This window comes from Carcharodon carcharias, chromosome 7, assembly GCF_017639515.1.
Source record: "Carcharodon carcharias isolate sCarCar2 chromosome 7, sCarCar2.pri, whole genome shotgun sequence".
Lineage (NCBI taxonomy): Eukaryota > Metazoa > Chordata > Chondrichthyes > Lamniformes > Lamnidae > Carcharodon > Carcharodon carcharias.
The window spans coordinates 187,226,093-187,240,543 of NC_054473.1; the positions used below are offsets into that span (position 1 = coordinate 187,226,093).

The 14,451-nt window shown below is 41.8% G+C and overlaps 1 protein-coding gene and 1 non-coding gene across 4 annotated transcripts in view; one reads left to right on the forward strand and one right to left on the reverse strand.

Annotated features, from left to right (window-relative positions):
• LOC121279700 (granule associated Rac and RHOG effector protein 1-like) overlaps positions 1 to 14,451 on the reverse strand; it is a 214,588-nt gene that overhangs the window by 162,964 nt on the left and 37,173 nt on the right. The window lies entirely within an intron of this gene.
• Positions 171 to 244, forward strand: trnan-guu. Its single transcript has one exon. It is a non-coding gene; the product is annotated as a tRNA-Asn (tRNA).

Sequence of the window (14,451 nt, forward strand, 5' to 3'; positions counted from 1 at the left end):
ATTGGTTCAGGTGATGTGCAGAGAGTCAAGTTGACCCCAGCCTGTGTGCAATTACAGTGATGCTTGAGCTTGGCCTAAGTAGCCAAGTGGTTATGGTACTGGGTTTGTAACCCCAAGATCAAGAGTTCAGATCTCACATTGGCAAACTATGAAACAATGTAACTGTGTCGGTCTCTGTGGCGCAATCGGTTAGCGCGTTCGGCTGTTAACCGAAAGGTTGGTGGTTCGAGGCCACCCAGGGACGAAGCTGTCGCTGTTTTCACACCATAAACCTTCATTGTCACATAGTTCCTAGTTATCAAGAGTTCAAATCTCACAATGGCAAACTATGGAACAATGTAACTTCATCTGAAACAGATGGAAACAGGTTTACTCAAAAGAGTATCAAGAGTTCAAATCTCGCAATGGCAAACTATGAAACAATGTAACTTCATCTGAATAGGAACAGATGGAAAACGTGTTTGTACTCGAAAGAGTTACAGTGATGCTTGAACATAATCACGAACAACCACCTGCACTTCTATAGAACTTTTAACATAGTAAAACATCCCAAGGTGCTTCATAAGAGCATTATCTAATAAAAAATTTGACAGTCACATGAGGAGATATTAGGACATATGATCGAAAACTTAGGTAAAGGTAGGTTTCATGTAGCTTCTTAAAGGAGGACAGAGAGGTGGAGAATTGTCTTATGAAACTTGATTTTTTTTTATTCTTTCATGGAATGTCGGCGTTGCTGGCTAGGCCAGCATTTATTACCCATCCCCAACAGCCCTTGAGGTGGTGGTGAGCTGTTTTCTTGAACCACTGCAGTCCATGTGGTGTAGGTACACCCACAGTGCCGTTAGGGAAAGAGTTCCAGGATTTTGACCCAGCAACAGTGAAGGAACAACGATATATTTCCAAGTCAGGATGGTGAGTGACTTGGCAGGAACTTCCAGGTGGTGATGTTCCCGTGTGTCTGCTGCCCTCGTCCTTCTAGATGGTGGGAGCCATGGATCTGGAAGGTGCTGTCTAAGGAGCCTTGGTGAGTTCCCACAGTGCATCTTATAGGTGGTGTGTACTGCTGCCACTGTGCGTCGGTGGTGGAGGGAGTGAATGTTTGTGGATATGGTGCCAATCAAGTGGGCTGCTTTGTCCTGGATGGTGTCAAGTTTCTTGAGTGTTGTTGGAGCTGCACTCATCCAGGCAAGTGAGGAGTATTCCATCAAACTCCTGACTTGTGCCTTGTAGATGGTGGACAGCCTTTGGGGAGTCAGGAGGTGAGTTACTCGTCACATGATTCCTAGCCTCTGACCTACTCTTGTAGCTACAATATTTATAGGGCTAGTCCAGTTCAGTTTCTGGTCAATGGTAACCCCCAGGATGTTGATAGTGGATGATTCAGTGATGTTAACGTCACTGAATATCACGGAGCAATGGCTAGATTCTCTCTTGTTGGAGATGGCTACTGCCTGACACTTGTATGGCGCACATGTTACTTGCCACTTGTCAGCCCAAGCCTGGGCATTTTCTAGGTCTTGCTGCATTTTGACATGGATTGCTTCAGTATCTGAGGAGCTGTGAATGGTGAACATTGTGCAATCGTCAGTGAACATCCCCACTTCGGACCTTATGATGGATGGAAGGAAGGTCATTGATGAAGCAGTTGAAGATGGTTGGGTCCAGTTAAATAAGTTATTTAGCTTCTAAATATTTGCAGGAAACAGACTGTAACCAAGGTGAATATGTGACTTTTGATAGCAATTGGAATTAAATTCCAAAGAACAAAGCAGCACAACGATTTCGATCTGCCCTCATCTTGGGAAGTTTTTCTTGGTCCATCTTCAGAGCAACTGATATGTGAAAGTTACCAATATCCAATCCAGATTAGAAGGATGAACTCAAGTAACCCAGTGATGTAACCATGTGAGCAGATACAAGGCAGACAAAGTCAACTACCAAAAAAGTAATAGCCAAGGTCACATGGGAGTGACTAACATTACTGAACCTAAGAAGGTTATCAACATCAGATATCACAGGGCAAATGTCTCCAGGAATGAAGAGTAAAGAAGCAAAATGATAAACCAACGATGTTTTTATTTTAAGCATTGATTTGTAGAGAATGAAGAGAATTTAATCCTGTATATTCAGGTGTACTTTCCAAGTAATGTGGGTCTCTGGATTTTATATGACTTTGGTGCAACTATTTGTCTTGTGAGTTTATTATAGCTTTATCTCTTCATTATTTACTATAAACATACTGAACCCTTCAGCCTACTATGACACTTTCTCCCCACTGCAATGATCATCATTCTGGGTGTTCTCTCATAGTAAATTCATATTTATTAAGTACTGTACTCTGACTCAACAAGCAGTTACAGGATGTGTGGCTGCAAGTTGGATTTCTCTTACATTCAATTAAGTTTCCAGCTAATCAGTCCATGGTCTAGTGCTTTTTTCCACTCCATGTGTTACCATTATTTTAACCCTCAGAAACTCTACATCTGTTACCAGTTACTACATGCCCTTCCCTGTTGGATGCATATTTTCCAATATTTTGAAAAACTGCCCCCCAGAGAACTTGCCTCATTCAGCCTTTTTATTCCTCACTACCCACCTGCTCCCTCCAATTCCCAATCCCACTTGCCCCCAATAACGTATCTAATCCAGAGGGAGGATCATACTCAGATAGCTTTCATTTGGGACATTTTATTAAAATAAAACTGATGATCTGAGATGTCAGTTATCCACTCCCCCCTTCAAAATATAACTCCTAAGTAGTTAGTTAATGAACAGTTGAGTCATGGGGGCACTTAGTTTGAGGTTTCAACTGGGGCAGAAGTTAGTGACCTCAACACTCAAATCCTGTTTCGGGGTACGTGATGATAGGAGGAAAGGAGAGAGAAAAAGTCCAGGGTTTGCAATCCTGATTGCCGACCTATACTCAATGTTCACACTTGAATATTAGATGAAGGTATGGTCATGTGCACCTCTAATCCCCACCAGAGTCAATAATCCAGGTGACAACATCTAGCACACACTCAAATCATCAACTTGTCAAAGTTCTGGAGAGTGCTTAGCATCTGCAGGGCTGTATCTCATGCAAGGGTGGCATCTTCAGGAGAGGAGGAGGATATTAAAAGAAAATGAATTACACTTCCTTAAATATTTATCCATTTGTGCATGAAAGAATTACTCACCTTTGTAGCATCAGATCCTTCAGATGGTGCCATTTAATTTCCAAGAGTTCAGGAAACCTCTTTACCAAGAGAGAATCTAGAACTCACAACCCTCTAGAGTATGAGGTGGATAGCATAAATGCATTTAAGGGGAAGTTAAATAAATCCATGAGGAAGAAAAGAAAAGGAGGGTATGCTGATAGGGTGAGATGAATTAGGATGGAGGTTCGAGTCAAGTATAATCACCAGGATGGCCTGCTTCCATGCTCCACACTATGAAAATCTATGTAATTATTTTCTTGTACTAACCACCAGATATTATTCATAGAGTTATACAGCACAGAAACAGACCCTTCAGCCCATCATGTCCATGCTGGCCATCAAGCACGTATCTATTCTAATCCCATTTTCCAGCACTTGGCCCGTAGCCTTGTATGCTATGGTGCTTCAAGTGCTCATCTAAATACTTCTTAAATGTTGTGATATTCCCCAAGAGGATTTGAGCATTTATTTTCTCTAATCTGTGAAAATCCAATTGGAATTTATTCAGACTGAATAAGAAAACAGCACCAAATGAATTGGCCAGTCAAGATTCTGAAAGAGAAAGGCAGGGTTGAACCTTTCAAAGATGGTCAAGGAACCGGCAGAAAGACACTTTTTATTTCATATAAATCAGAAAATTTGCAGCAATTCAGGACTGTCTCTATGTTTAAGAAATGTATCATTGTATGGCTGACTTTCTTATTGTATTTATCTTGTGCTTTTAACATAATGAAATGTCTCAAGGTGTTTCACAGGTGCTTAATCAAACAAAGTTTGATACCTAGCCACATAAGGAGAAATAAGGACAAGTGATCAAAATCTTGGTCAAAGAGGTATGTTTTATGGAGCCTCAAAAGGAGGAAGGCAAGTTCGAGAAGTGGAGAGATTTAGCAAGAGAATTTCAGAGTTTAGGGCCTAGTTGAAGGCACAAATGCTAAAGGTGGATCAAAGCTTCAGTACAGTAGCTCCAGGAGAACAGCTGTCAGTTGAGTAGATAAGTAATTAAGGCTAAGATTTAGGGAGGTTGAGATAGGGGACGGGTGACAGGATGAGATGATTGATTTATTGGGAACAAGACAAAGGTTAAAAGAATGCTTCAGTCGTTAATAAAAGAAGCGTCAAGGTGAAGGGACGGCTGAAGGACAGAAAGTTAGGAGTTTGGGAGAGTGAGTGAATGCCAGCCAGGTGACAACAGGATAGGGCTCAACTACAGCATGCTTCCCTGAGTCAAATAGGCTAGACCCTCACTAGGCAGGATTGTGCATGATGAAATACAGAAGAACATGATCAGCACCAGTGACAACAACAAGGAGTTAACATCTTCAGGAGATCAGGTAGGAGAAAAGAGACAAAAAATAGAAATAAGGCTTATCACTGAAATACCAGGAACAGACAGAGATCGAGAGTAGAATTAGCAATGAAATAATCCAATGGATGCACAGAAAATGCAGCAAAGGAGTGAGTGTATGTAAGTAGGGTATCAAAGGCCTTGACTCGCCATGTAATAGTATATAGTACATACTTGCATATAGTACAAACTTGCATATAGTACAAACTTGCATATAGTAGCAGTTTGTAGTTTTACTTCAAAAGTTATGTTTACAGTGCTTTAGCTTGAAGTAAATCAAACATTGTACAGCATTGGGACACCATCGCACGCAGGAATTCTGATGAAAAAAATTGTTGTAGTTCACTTTCAAACACTAACGCTTTCACAGTAATGGAATCAGAACCACCCACACCAGCAGAGTTATTAGTAGCTGTGACAATTTGAGAGGCTTCCTTAAAGGTGGCCACGAGGTCAGTATAAAAATAAGAGTTGGATGGAAAGTGTTGCAGCCAAGTTATACATTGCTTTATTAATGTCTCGACATCACAAAGTTCAACACTCATCACTTATCACCCAAAGGCACCTAAAATGGTTCAGTATGTTTGCCACTCAGCAGTACTGAAATCCTCTCCACAAAGCAGCTTTTCAAGTCTTTATCTGCAGCTCATTCACAGTGTTAAAGCCAAAAACCACGTGCATAGTACAGGACAGAACACAAGCAGGAAACTGGGAAAAAAAAGATTCTCTATGACAGGAACACAACAACTACAACTTGCATTTAGCTAATGCCTTTAACGTAGAAAGATGCCCAAAAATACTTCACAGGAACAAACAAATTTTAACACTGAGCTATAGGAGTTGACATTAGGATAAGTGACGAAAAGCTTTTTCTTTCATGGGATGTGGGCATCACTGGCAAGGCCAGCATTTGTTGCCAAATGGTCAGAGGTTGGTTTTGAGGACCATCTTAAAGGAAGAAGCAGAGGCATAGACGCTAAAGGAGTGAATTCCAGTGCTAACCAGCGATCTCAGTACAGAGCATCTTGACCTAAATAGCTGAGCTGCTCATTGGTGAATTTGTTCAGCATCTGTGGGAGCAATTAAAGTTCAGCAGCATACAAGGTCCATCAGCAGGCAGAGTTTGACCCCTCATACCACTGAGCCGCTTCATTTTCCTATAAGGCAAGTCCTATCGTCTTTGGAAGATTAAGGAAACACACTGGATCATCGGCACAAGCCTCCAGCTCAGGACACTTGTGAAGGCTTGAAGGAAGTCAGTCATCCAGCTCTCCACCCCAAAGGAAAAGCGGACGCTGACTCCATAAATAATTTTAAAAGGGGGTTGGACAGGTGCTTCAGGGTGAGGAACTTGTGGACAATAAAATAACATAAGAAATACAAGCAGAACAGGACATTAGAGCCTTATCTGTCCACCACTCATCATAATGGCTGATCTTCTCCCTCAACTCCACCTTCCCCATATCCCTTAATTCCCTTAGTATGGTATCCAAAAATCTATCAATCACTGTCTTGGATATGGTCAATGATTGTGCATCCAGGCTCTCTGGTGTGGAGAATTCCAAAGATTCACAATTACTTTATGAAGAAATTCCCACTCATCTGAGTCCTAAATAGCCAATCCCAAAAATAAGGGCTGTGGGACCAAACATGGCTGCTCTTTCAAAGAGCCAGCATAGATACAATAGGCCAAATGGCCTCCTTCCATGTTGTATAAATCTATGAAATAATTAACCCACCAAGACAGCATAAGGGCTTGACTGAGAATGAAGGCGAAACCATCCTCATACAAATACAACAGTTAGCTAGCTGCACTAACCATCCATATTAGGTTTCCCTACCAGGGATAAAAGTGCTTGGCAGGATTAAATGTTGACTTCCAAAAGTAGAAGCTTACTGGTATAGTTTAAACTTGATGAAATCTGAAACTTCAGCAACAATTCACTTTTCTCAAACTTTGAGCCCAAACCTGCTACAAGGACATCTTTCATAGCGACACACACACACAGACACACACACAGATCACGCCAGCTTTCCTACAGCATAACTAAAGCTCTCACAAGATACCTCCAAGACACATTCAAGAAAACCACGAGTACATCGATCATTCAAAAGTGCCATAAAAATCTCCATCACTTTCTTGCATCTTCTTCCTCACACCTTGCAAAAAAAAAGCCTTCTTCCTCCAAGCATTTTCACAGTTCCTCCTCATGTACAAGCATTAGACAGGCAAGATTAAAGATCTCTCAGTAAAGTATCCTCCAGGGAAGAAAGGGAGGAAGGTTCAAGGGAGGGGAAATTTAGAAAATTAAAGGACAAAGCAATAGTGCAGTGTAGCAATATGGTAATTAGAGTGTGAGACAGGAAGGGCAGAAGGTACAAACATAAGTGCGCCAGCAAATAAGGTCAGAGCAGAGAAAAATGATAAAAAGACAAAATTAAAGGCTCTTTACCTGAACGCATGCAGCATTCGTAACAAGATAGATGAATTAATAGCACAAATAGAAATAAATTGGAATGTGATAGTCACTATGGAGACTTGGTTGCAAGGTGACCAATGCTGGGAACTGAGTATTCAGGGGTACTTGATATCTTGGAAGGATAAGCAGAAAGGGAAAGTAGGTGGACTAGTTCTATTAAAAAAGAATGAGATCCATACAGTAGTAAGAGATGATCTTGACTCGGAAAATCAAGATGTAGAAACAGTTTAAGGGGTGTTAAGAAATAACAAGGAAAAGAAGTCACAGGAGGGTGTGGTCTATAGACCCCCCTAAGAGTAGTTACACTGTAGAACAGCACAAATAAAAAAAAATGGGGGCTCATAAGAAAGGTACTGCGAAAATTATGGGCAACTTTAATTTTCATTGTTATGACTGGGGTGGGAAGAGTGCGCAGTTGTTCTAGTCCCACTACTCCACAGCTCGTAGCATTAGTTTAAAAGTTTAATTTACTCATCAATGTGGCCAATTGTTTACCTTTACTACTGGTACCCAGAATATGGCAGACTTTAACCAGACTTCTTTCAATAAACAACAAACTTATTAGTTTATTATGAAACCAGTCTTGTCAAATAGAAAGGCAAAGCTTATCAACATACAGTATGAAGTATGAAATTATACCAATTACTCTTGAGTTATCCTAGGTCTCTCACACACAAAAAAAAACAAGAAAATAAAAATAGAGAAGGAGGAATTCGGCCAAAGGTTAAAAGTCAATGGTTCAAAGGCAAAGGATAGATGGTGGATTTCTTAAAATGGCATCCGGTTTTTATGTTTGTTTTATGGATCAGTGCTGGGAGACCAATCAGTAACTCTGGTGCTGCTTTTCAAGCAGACTCACAGGTACTCTATTCCAGCACGTAGGGCATCTCAGGAGCAGCTTATATTCACTTCTGGCTGTGGACTGGCTCTGGACTGCAAAAGGCTTCTGTCTTCTTTCTCAAGCTGTTGGTCCTCCTCTTCTCAAAGCAAAACCAAAACCCACCTTTTAAAATTCAGTCTTCAAGGCATGTTTTTTTTCCCCAGAGTCATAAAATCCATGTGAACCCCTTTGTGCATAGTTCACCCAGGTCAAGAAGTTGACAGTTTTTTTCAACTGCTAAATTACCCTTTCTTGTAAAAGGATGTATAAAACACTGGTGAGGCCACAACTGGAGTATTGTGTGCAGTTCTGGTCAACACATTACAGGAAGGACGTAATAGCTCTGGAGAGAGTGCAGAGGAGGTTTACAAGAATGTTGCCAGGGTTAGAAAAGTGTAAAAGCAAAAAGCTGCAGATGCTAGAAATCCAAAACAAAAATAAAAATACCCAGAAAAACTCAGCAGGTCTGACAACATCTGTGGAGAGGAACACAGTTAACGATTCGAGTCCGTATGACTCTTCAACAGAAGTAAGCAAAAATAGAAAAGAGGTGAAATATAAGCTGGTTTAAAGGGGGGGGGTGGGTGGGACAAGTAGAGCTGGATAGAGGGCCAGTGATAGGTGGAAATAGCCAAAAGATGTCATAGACAAAAGGACAAAGAGGTGTTGACGCTGGTGATATTATCTAAGGAATGTGCTAATAGGTGACATTAAGGGTAGAAAGCAGGACCCACAGGCACAAGAAATAACATCAAAAAAAAAGCCACTAGCTTTCAATGGGACATTCCTGTTATGTATTCATGTGCATTAAAACCTGGTCAAGTATTGAATGATGGTTGACCGGTTTAGTTTAAAAATAGCAAATGGCATGCTTGCAGAGTATGGAATTGATCAATATGTTAAAACATGTTATCAGTTCATCATTCAACTGGATTCTTAGTCATCATTTTAAAAGTTTTGCATTCTGCAGGGATCGTTCCCTCCAGGACACCCTGGTCCACTCCTGCATCACCCCCTACACCTCAACCCCCTTCCATGGCACCTTCCCGTGCAACCGCATAAGGTGCAACACCTGCCCCTTTACTTCCCCCTCCTCACCGTCCAAGGGCCCAAACACTCCTTTCAACTGAAGCAGCATTTCACTTGCACTTCCCTCAATTTAGTCTACTGCATTCATTGCTCCCAATGCGGTTTCCTCTACATTGGAGAGACCAAACGCAGACCGGGTGACTGCTTTGCGGAACACCTTCGGTCTGTCCGCAAGCATGACCCAGACCTCCCTGTTGCTTGCCATTTCAACACTCCACCCTGCTCTCATGCCCACTTGTCCGTCCTTGGCCTGCTGCATTGTTCCAGTGAAGATTAACGCAAAATGGAGGAACGGCACCTCATCTTCCGACTAGGCACTTTACAGCCTTCTGGACTGAATATTGAGTTCAACAATTTTAGATCATGAACTCTCTCCTCCATCCCCACCACCTTTCTGATCCCCCTTTTTTCCAATAATTTATATAGATTTTTCTTTTCCCACCTATTTCCATTATTTTTAAATGTATTTCCATCCATTGTTTTATCTCTACCTTTTAGCCTATTTCTATCCCTTCACCCCACCCCACCCCCACTAGGGCTATCTGTACCTTGCTCGTCCTTCTTTCTACCTTTAATGTCACCTGTTAGCACATTCCTCAGATAATATCACCAGCATCAACACCTCTTTGTCCTTTTGTCTATGAAATCTTTTGGTTATCTCCACCTATCACTGGTCCTCTATCCAGCTCTACTTGTCCCACCCCCCCACCTTAAACCAGCTTATATTTCACCTCTTTTCTATTTTTCCTTAGTTCTGTTGAAGAATCATATGGACTCGAAACGTTAACTGTGTTCCTCTCCGCAGATGCTGTCAGACCTGCTTAGAAAAGTGTAGCTACGAGGAGAGATTGGATAGGGTGGGGTTATTTTCCTTAGAACAAAGGAGCCTGAGAGGTGACTTGATTGAGGTGTACAAAATTATAATGAGAATAGATAGAGTGGACAGGATAAAATTGTTTCCTTTGATGGAGAATCCTAGAACCAGGGGACATAGATTCAAGATAAGTGGCAGAAGGTGTAGGGGGGACATGAGGAAGAACTTTTTTTTTTACGCAGAGGGTAGTAAGTGTCTGGAATTCGCTGCCCAAGTTGGTGCTGGTGGCAGAAACTTTAAACTCTTTTAAAAAGTACCTGGATCTGCACCTAACGTGCTGTAAGCTGCAGGGCCATGGGCCAGGTGCAGGAAGGTGGGATTAGAAAGGGCATCTGGGTGTCTTCAGGCTGGCATGGACAAGATGGGCTGAATGGCCTCCTTCTGTACTGTAATTTTTCTGTGGTTCTAATGATGCTTTTTCCAGGAATAGCAATGAGTCCTGCATTGACCCTTTAAGGGACAGTGTCTTTTAAAACACAAATTCTTCCAGAATGTCCTAAGTCCTTGAAGATGAACTGTTCTCTGTGATTAAAGTGTTCATGACATCATATAGATTGGACAAATCAAACTGGCAAAAGTAGCCTTGTGAACATGTTCATCAATTGCATTAAGTTTGATTTCTTTGAACAGTACATTGTGGAACCAACCAGGAAACAGGTTAACTTTAGATAAGGTAATATGCAATGAGACAGGATTTTAATTCATAATATTATAGTAATGAATCCTAGGCTCATAACATTTGGAATTTCATGATTTCAATGCGAGAAACTTGGGTCTGAAATTAGTGTGTTAAAATTAAATAAAGGTAATTACAATGCTATGAAGGCAGGATTGGCTAAAATGGACTTAGAAAATAGATTACATACGAACATGTTAATTAGGAGCAGGAATAGGCCATGTGGCACCTCATGTCTGCTCCGCCATTCAGCAAGATCACGGCTGATCTGATTTTAAACTCATATTCCTGCCTACCCTCATAACTTTCATCCCCTTGTTTATCAAGAAACTATTTACCTCTGCCTTCAAGATATTCAAGAACTCTGCCTCAACCACCTTTTGAGGAAGAGAATTCCAAAGTCTCACAACCCTCAGGGGAAAATGTTTTCCTCATCTCTGACCTAAATGAGCAACTCCCAGCTCTAGGTTCTCCCACAAGAGGAAATATCCTTTCCACGTACAAGTCTCCTCAGGATCTTATATAGAACCACTGAACCATAGAAAAGTTACAACACAGAAAGAGGCCATTCAGCCCATCGTGTCTGCACCAGCTGAAAATAATAAAAAAAAACTAGCTGCCCATTTTAATCCCATCTTCCAGCACTTAGTCCATAGCCTTGCAGGTTACAGCACTTTATGTGCAGGTCTAGGTGCCTTTTAAATGAGTTGAGGATTTCTGCCTCCACCACCAAACCAGGCAGCGAATTCCAAACACCCACCACCCTCCATCCTCTGGGTGAAGAAGCTTTTCCTCATGCCCCCTCTAATCCTTCTACCAATCACCTTGAATCTGTGCCCCCAGTAACTGACCTCTCTGCTAGGGGGAACAAGGCATCCCTGTCTACTCTGTCTCGGCCCCTCATAATCTGTACACCCCAATCAGGTTACCCCTCAGTTCCAAAGGAAAACAACCCCAGCTTATCCAATCTTTCCTCATAGCTGCAATTTTCCAGTCCTGGCAACATTCTTGTAAATCTCCTCTACACTGTCTCCAGGACAATTATGTCCTTCCTGTAATGTGGTGACCACAACTGTACACAAAATTCCAGCTGTGGCATAACCAGTTTTTTATACAGTTCCATCATTACATCCCTGCTTTTGTATTCTATACCTCATCCAATAGTCGCCTCTTAGTCTTCTAAACTCCAGCGTGTACAAAATTATGAGGGGATTAGATAGAGTGGACAGGATAAAATTGTTTCCCTTGGTGGAGAATTCTAGAATCAGGGGACATAGATTCAAGATAAGTGGCGGAAGGTGTAGGGGGGACATGAGGAAGGACTTTTTTTTTTTACACAGAGGGTAGTGAGTGTCTGGAATTCGCTGCCCAAGTTGGTGGTAGAGGCAGAAACTTTAAACTCTTTTAAAAAGTACCTGGATCTGCACCTTAAGTGCTGTAAGCTGCAGGGCTATGGGCCGGGTGCAGGAAGGTGGGATTAGAAAGGGCACCTGGGTGTCCTCGGGCTAGCATGAACAAGATGGGCTGAATGGCCTCCTTCTGTGCTGTAACTTTTCTCTGGTTCTGTGGATACAAGCCTAGCCTGTCCAGCCTTTTCTTACAAGATAACCCACCCATTCCATCTAGTAAACCTTCTCTGAACTGCTTCTAATGCATTTACATCCTTCCTTAAATACTGGAGACCAATACTGTACACAGTTCTCCAGATGAGATCTCACCAATGCCCTCTATAACCGAAACATAACCTCCCTACTCTTGTATTCAATTCCCCTTACAATAAACAATAACATTCTATTAGCTTTGTTAATTACTTGCTGCAGTTACATACTAACCTATTGCATTAAGACACTCAGATCCCTCTGCATCTTAGAGATCTGCAACCTCTCACCGTTTAGATTCCATGCTTTTTTTTTTATTCGTCCTGCCAAAATGGACAACTTCACATTTTCCCACATTATACTCCATTTGCCAGATTTTTGCCCACTCACCTAACCTATCTATATCCTTTTGTAGCCTCCTTACATCCTCATCACAACTTTCCTACCTACCTTTGTGTCATCATCAAATTTAGCAACCATACCATCGGTCCCTTCATCCAAATCATTTATATAAATTGTAAAGAGTTGAGGCTCCAGCACTGATCCCTGTGGCACACCACTCATCACATCCTACAAACCAGAAAATGAGCCATTTATGCCAATTTTCTGTTTCCTGTTAGCAAGCAAATCTTCTATCCATGCCAATATGTTACCCCCTGCACAATGAACTTTTATTTTCTGCAATAACCTTTGATGAGACACCTTATCAAATGCCTTCTGGAAATCTAAGTACATCTACTGGTTCCCCTTTATCCGCAACACCTGTTACTTCTTCAAAGAACTCCAATAAATTGGTTAAACACGATTTCCCTTTCACAAAACCATGCTGACTCTGCCTGATTATCTTGAATTTAAGTGCCCTGTGATAATGTTTTTAATAATAGCTTCTAACATCTTCCCTATAACAGATGTTAAGCTAACTGGCCTACAGTTTCCTGCTTTCTGTCTCCATCCTTTTTGAATAAAGGAATTACTTGAGCTATTTTCCAATCGAATGGAACCTTCCCTGAATCAAGTGAATTTTGGAAAATTAGAACCAAGGAATCAACTATCTCACTAGCCACTTCTTTTAAGACCCTAGGGTGAAACCATCAGGACCCAGGGATTTGTTAACCCATAGTTCCAACGATTTGCTCAGTACCACTTCCCTGGTGATCGTAATTTTCTTGAGTTCTTCCCCACTTTCCAATTCCTGCTTTACAGGAAAAGATAAGCAGTGGTAGACATTTAAGAGATACTTCATACTTCTTAAAGATAGGCAGAGCAAAGCAATCCCATAATCAACAGTTCAGATCAAATCTCTGCAGTCCTGCCAAATCTAGTCATGAAAGCGGTAGACAATTAAACAACTAATCAGAGGTGGAGGCTCTACAAACATCAGTGATGAGGTGGTCCAGCATATCAGTACAAAAGACAAGGCTGAAACATTTGCAACTATTTTCAGCCAGAAGTGCCAAGTGTGATCCATCTCAGCCTTCTGAGGTCCCCAGCACCACAGAACCCAGCCTTCAGCCAATTCGATTCACTCCATGTGACATTAAGAAATGTTTACTCTATCTCGGCCCTTCATAATCTTGTACAACTCAATCAGGTTACCCCTCAGTTCCAAAGGAAAACAACCAGCCTATCCAATCTTTCCTCATAGCTGCAATTTTCCAGTCCTGGCAACATTCTGGATACTGTAAAGACTATGGGCCCCAACAACCCACTGTAGATCTGAAAGTGTGTGCTCCAGAACTAGCCGCACTGCTAGCCAATTTATTTCAGCTGCAACACTGGTATCCATCCAACAGTGAAAATAATTGCTCAGGTTACCTCCTGCTTTTGTGGACAAGACAAGTCCAATCCTGCCAATTACCACCCCATCAGCCTCTTCCCCATCATCAGTAAAGTGATGGAAGGTGTCATTGACAGTGCTATCAAGCAACACCCACCCTGCAATAACCTGCTCACTGATGCTCAGTTTGGGTTCTGCCAGGGCCACTGAGCTCCAGACCTTATCACAGCCTTGGTCCTAACAGGGACAAAAGAGCTAACAAGAGGAGAGGTGAGCGTGACTGCCCTTGATATCAAGGGAGAATTTGACCAGTTGTGGCAAAGAGCCTTAGCAGAATTAAAGGCAATGGAAATCAGGGGAAAACTCTCCACTGGTTGAAGTTATAACTAACACAAAGGAAGATGGTTGTAGTTGTAAGAAGCCAGTCATCTCAGCCCCAGGATGTCACTGCTGGAGTTCCTCAGTGTAGTGGCCTAGGCCCAACCATCTTCAGCTGCTTCAATGACCTTCCCTCTATCATGCGGTC